The sequence below is a fragment of the Anopheles merus genome, chromosome 3R, assembly GCF_017562075.2.
Source record: "Anopheles merus strain MAF chromosome 3R, AmerM5.1, whole genome shotgun sequence".
Classification (NCBI taxonomy): domain Eukaryota; kingdom Metazoa; phylum Arthropoda; class Insecta; order Diptera; family Culicidae; genus Anopheles; species Anopheles merus.
In genome coordinates, this window is record NC_054084.1 from 40168984 (window position 1) to 40174983 (window position 6000).

General features: G+C 45.9%; 1 protein-coding gene across 4 annotated transcripts in view; it reads right to left on the reverse strand.

The window, feature by feature from the left end:
* LOC121596054 (neural-cadherin-like) overlaps window positions 1-5669 on the reverse strand; it is a 253400-nt gene extending 247731 nt beyond the window's left edge. The window contains exons 1-3 of one of the 4 annotated variants that reach the window (XM_041920654.1): window positions 5471-5669; window positions 2490-3014; window positions 2148-2406 (exon numbers count right to left, since the gene is read on the reverse strand). The gene's annotated coding sequence lies outside the window, so the exon portion shown is untranslated. Of the gene's footprint in view, window positions 1-2147; window positions 3035-4875; window positions 4897-5452 lie in introns of those variants that run through there. The other 3 variants (XM_041920652.1, XM_041920651.1, XM_041920653.1) reach the window with 3 other exon arrangements.
* Between the last annotated feature and the right edge of the window lie 331 nt (window positions 5670-6000).

Genomic DNA, 6000 nt, shown 5'->3' on the forward strand with positions numbered 1-6000 from the left:
AGCTTAGACAGATTCTTCACAGATTTAGCGCTGTTTGTTGAATTCATCTGTGTGTGTGTGTGTGTGTGTGTGTGTGTGTGTGTGTGTGTGTGTGTGTGTGTGTCTTTTTTTCTTCTCCAAGCTTCAAGTTCCGAGCTGTTTGCCATGATTTCTGTTACTGAGAATTCGTTTTGTAGCTTCACTAACGCATAAACAAGGCGCACACCCGCTCAACTACACTATATTCTTGCCGCTGACAGATATAATACCGATTTATGGGCCATGAAAACGTTTTAAGAGCTTACGGTTTGTACTAAACTCACGTGCATGAAGTGACACACGTCTGCCCGTAGGCTTGTGGCTTCGTACCGATGAATGACTGCGTGTGTTAGCGTGGGCGATCGTACCGGGTTACGTTCAGTAAATTTTCCTTCAGTACTCCGTCAGAGGAAAAAATTGAGCCTACTGTCGAAGCGGTGCGATTTTATCCGAAGCGCTTCTTCATTCAATTGCACACCAAAGCAATGAGAAAGTAAACGTTGCTAGATGTCTACCACATCCTGCTGCTCTGTTTGTGTATTCCTCTGTTACATCTTTAAACGCTAGTAAAATATTCCGCTTGACTCGTTAAAGCCTCCGACCAGAGAACGATAAAAATGGCGTCCGAAGATCAATCCATCATAACGAAGCAGCTGAAGTAGACAACAAAACCACGTTTTTATGTGGATGTGCTTGTGAGGGTTTTTATGCGTGTGTACGTGAGGGAAAGTCGCCAACACGAGATGTAAACTGCTGTGCGTCACTATCTCTTGTGCCGCATTATTACTTGCTTCCAAGAATTCTTGCGCCCCAAAGTTAATGCGTGAGCATTTCGAGCACAGTGAAACGTTAGATGTCGTTATGCTCACCGTATGCTCGACCCATCAATCAATCGCTTGCTGTCGCCTCTGACCTGTGTGCTAAAATGATGGAACAAATGTTTGTGATTTGTTGTTTCCGTCGGCGCGCGAAACACAGAACCTCCAAAAATTCATTAAAATTCCAATTCCTTTCCTTCATCCAAATCGTTCGCCCATTTCCATCTTTCAGCTGGCAGTGTTTGAACAAACTTTTCACATTAATCGAGTGCCAGAGCGCGCAATTAATGCTTCAATTTCATTTAATATTTTTGCGCGCCAACCAGCAGTAAAAAGTAAGTGCGTATGCTGGCCACCATCAAATCAAATTGCAATTGCACTGAGCACCGTTAAGTTAATTCTGAAGCGATTCACTGCCAGATTGAAATCGTTCCTTCCTAGCCTTAGGCGTCATTCACTTCAACCGAACAGCACAAGTTTTACCTTCCAAGAAATGCTTCCGGTCGTCAGTTTGTACTCTATAGCTTAAGTGCCGAGCTCGAACAGGAAAGGCAAAAGTTACCCGTCAACCTTTCGGGCACAGGCATGATGTAGACAACTCTGCACTTAGATACAGAGTACAGGAACCGATGCCGGAAAAATTACTTCCCAATAGCTTTCACCTTACACGACACTCGGCAGCAGTAACCTTGCCTTTACTTTGAAACGTCAGCTCATAATTACCGTCACAGAGTTTCGTGTACAAGCAACAAAAAGCTGTTCACTTTGCATCTTGGGAAAGTTGCACCTCACCTTCAAACCAACGATGGCAGCTCATCCCGTAGCACGGTAAATAGTGTTACACTTTCCCACATCACGTGTTGTTGTAACACATGCATCGGAAATGAGTGAATGAACACTGTTCATGTTTCACCCGAATCGATTCATGTTTGCTTTTTCCTGGTTATTGTAGCTTCCGCTTTCTAACAAGCTCATATCGCTTGGCTACAATGCGCTCCTCCTACTGCAATCATACGCACCGTATGCGGATTCAATTTCATGCCAGCTTAACAGCTTTCGCGCGCTGCGTAACATCTTGCAGAAGGCGCCACCGGTGTACAGGTTTCCGGTTGTACGAAAATTCCGTGTGATTCAACGTGGTACAACCGATTTCACCATCTGGCTCCAAATATTGAATTCTGAGAATCGTGAAACGTGAAACAGCATATCAGGAAGGCCAGAAAAGCGTTCATTACACCTTTAGCAATAATTCCACGAAAAAGCAAGGTTAAGTTGCGCAACTAAATTACATCTATTTAACAGCAAACGTACCTTGTTTATATATACGAATTCCGAGCCCGGACACTCTTTGGTCGTGTAGATTGTCGAAAAATCTGCAGCGTATTGCTGCCACTAAATTCGGCTCTCCGGAAACGACTTGAAGTGCGTGATGAAAGTAATCTTTCGCGGGTCAGTTTCACACACGCTTGAATCTGCTAAGAACTTGTTTGTCGACGTATACTTCGTTTCCTGCTGGTAGCTTCACGAGGTAAAAAAGGTGTTTTACCAGCCGGTACTCCTTTTTTCCACACTAAAGAACAACAGCACGGTGTAAGCGAGACAACTCGAAATGCTGTGCACACACCGTGTATACTTTCGCTTCTCTTGGCTTACCCTTAGCTCAACCGGTGGCACATCCTTTTGCTCTATGATTTAGCGTAATGCACCACTTCACACTGCTCCACTTTGCCGTGTTGCATCAAACACAAGCACACATGCATGCACATTCACACTTTAACTTTTAAGTATAAGCACTCCGGCAAATCAACGCTTGCAAAAGGACTGCCAGTAAACACACAGCTTTCTTGAAACGAAAAATATGCCCGCTTGTATATACCTTCGCACACACACGCACTCAGCGGTACCCACTACTAACGCACACGGGCGTTTCACGAGGAACCCCCTCTTGAACGGGTATACAAACACATAAACCCACCTGCACCAACACACTCACACACACTCACTCGTTCTGCTAAGCACGAAGATTCCCTTTGACGTTACAAAATAGTCGGCGCACACGTTATCCTTTCTTTCTCCCCCTTTTCCGGGGAAAACCCGCCTACTACCGTTGCTCTGCTTCACTTTCGTCTCGTAACGCTTCAATGAAAACACTTTCACAAATAACAGCTGCTGCAGCAACTGGGAATGAAATAAGAACACTGTAAACGGCTTGTGTGTGGTGCTTTCACTCTGGACGCCGCACTTCAGCGTGTGCGAAATGGTTGCGATCGCGCTCGCCAAGGTGGCTGGCCGGATATCCGGAACGCGTAACTTGAGCCCATCAAGCACTCGTTTAGGAAATCACGGACAAAATGCACAAACGCTCTGCTCCCTTTCTTTCTCACACCACCCATACACACTTGACACTGACTCGGTATAAGCGACAGACACAACCACAAGCACACAGAAACGCAATGGAAGCTTTTCGGCCCTTTTTTGTGCTCCAATTCTGCTCTAAATGGGGTGTACTTTCTTTCTTTTTTGTTCGCTTCCTTCTTTCCGATCTGCGAAATGTTTGTCCGGAAGCATTCGCTATCATACTGCCGCAAAGTACGCCCATTGCGATGAACTTCTATCGTTGTCGTAACCGTGCCGGGGAAACCTGGTGGCAACAATCCTTAGAAGCAACATACGAGCAACCAGTACCAGTTTTTTTTCTCTTACACTTTTCTGAAGACCATTTTGCCAGTATCGAGTTGCCACAGGAAAAAAGCTTTTAAATTCAGCACCCATCCACACACGCAAGCAGACACAGTAAACCGTATGTAGGGTGTACTCCTGTGCCGTCACTCTTGGATTACACCGCAAATTTCTACCCTCCGTCGCCCGACCCGGTACTTGAATTGATTTTGAAAATTTAATCCAAAACGAATTGTGAACCACACGCCTTCGGTAGTTGCGCTGCCGCCAGGAATAAGCTGGTAACAGCTACTCAAACAGCCACTTGAAACTGCAATCCCCGAAACATGGGATGAGGTGCGAGCGGGAACAGGAGGTCGAAATTTTCAGTGTGTGGTTGAGTGTGTGGGTGTGTATTTATAGATCAACCAGTTTAGAGATGGTTGGTTGAACGCACTCAATCGAACCTTCATTCAACTACAGATGCACATGATCACATCCAGAGCGGACACACACACACACGCACCCAGAATAAGTACATCGCTTCCCTATCCCGTTGCCGTTTTAATCCGATTTTCGAAACACCGGTTCCGGATCTCTGCCAATCCACCGAAATGGGCCAGGATGTTGGGATTTTTTTGTAGAATTCTCATTGCATTCTGCTTTCAACGCGTACAACTTCTGGTCGATTGGTTTTTCATAAGCTTTGATAACTACCTAGCAGCTGGATGAGACAAAATCGGTGGCTATCAACAGAAGAGTTTCTACCTATCAGTCTCTGAAAGGTATTCTTCAAAGCGACAAAGACTAATAAGCTTAACAATCAAACAGTTTCCTTTTGCTGAGATTTTCAAGTGTGCCACTAGCACCTGCTGTTAAAATAAGCAAACACACTTTCAACACAATTGTCTTCATGTTTGATCTACTCTTATGTTTTTTTAATTACTGGTACTAAACCTTCGGAGCATGATTATAGCATGATTTTTCCTTTAATAAAAAACACACAACCACATCCCTTGATGGCAGGGAAGTTTACGATTCCTTAGAGGTCGTCCTCATCACTTGGCCCCAACTGAGAGCCACTCTCAGAAAGCACGATGAACACCTTCACCGGTCGGTTATTACTGCCAATCTACTACAGACTCCCTGCAGATCTTTATTCAAGTGACACCATTGAGCTTCGATTGAACCACTTGCTTTCGAGAAACTTCACCTCGGCACATCATTTCCCCATTATTCGCTTCAGGATTGTACCTTCTTTTTTGCAAAAGCCTCTCGTTTTTCACCCTGCTGGTGGAGAATTTTTGAAAATTTAATTTTCTTCACTCTTTGCGGCAGGCTGTACGAAATCAAAAATACACACTAAGGCACACACACACACATTGATAAAAAAGGCTCTCAACCACTACGGACGATGGTTTGGCTTCAGCACAGTACGACTGCCACTACGCGTCTTCCCGGCGTTTGTCTGTCAGGATTTGCCGCTGTTTTCGGCTTCCTTCGGAGAGCAAATGGTGAAAGACGCAAGCAATTGGCGTAACGAGCTCTCGTGCGCTTCCAGCCTCGATTTGGTGAAACCTTTCATGCCGTGTGGACTCTTAACTCAGGTCGGAAAGCACTGCAGGCGGATTGTTGAGGAGAGGAAAAAGGAAGCAAGCAAAAAACGATAAGGAGCCACTTGGAGGAGGAAAATAAATAATACTACGATATCGAAACACTTGTGCACTTGTGGGGGCGACTCCTTCTTTGGGTACAATTTGGTCTCCCCTCAGCAACCAAACTTCCTTGTCACGTTGCGGTTGTGACACGTGCGTGTCACCCTTCCCCTGTCTGCTCACTGTATCTTTCCAGCCCCAGCATTTTGTACTGCAAATTCACTCGAAGCGAAGACTCTTTTGCTTCTCGTTGTTTTACTTAGTATGGCACGTTTCACTTTTCATTTCTCACAACACGCCCACCTTTAATCCAGCACCTACCACTAGAGCCAGCGAGCTAAATTGCACGGGGCATGCAGGGAAAATGCTTAATTTTTCACAGAACTTTCACAGCAAACCACATAGCGTGTGTCGTTTCGCACGCCAGAAGGAAGCACTCGCGCGATAAAGGGTACGCCCGTTTTTGTGCGGCTGTCGGGAAAAAACCATACGTCACAGAATCCGGCAAGTAACTGAACGGCAAACGGGATGCTGCTGGAAGTTTGCCGAACCAGAGAAGTTCGTGTTTCGTGTCGTCCAAACTCCTGCTTCACCCCTCACTGGAAGGTTTCTGGCGAGCGGAGAGACGTGAAAACTTCCAGCCCAGATACAATGCCTCGCACGAGCCGAGCGATTGTTTTGCTCGGTCGCTCGGCTGGGATGGTGCGTGTGTTGAGTCGGCGCACTGAGTCGGTTCCCCTTTTCGTGCCGGTTTCGCAAGCTGGCATTGGAAGCGGCACAATTTCTCCTACGGTGCACAAACAGACGGAAAAGCTTTCCGAACACTGCCCTACCCTACGCAGCTATAGATA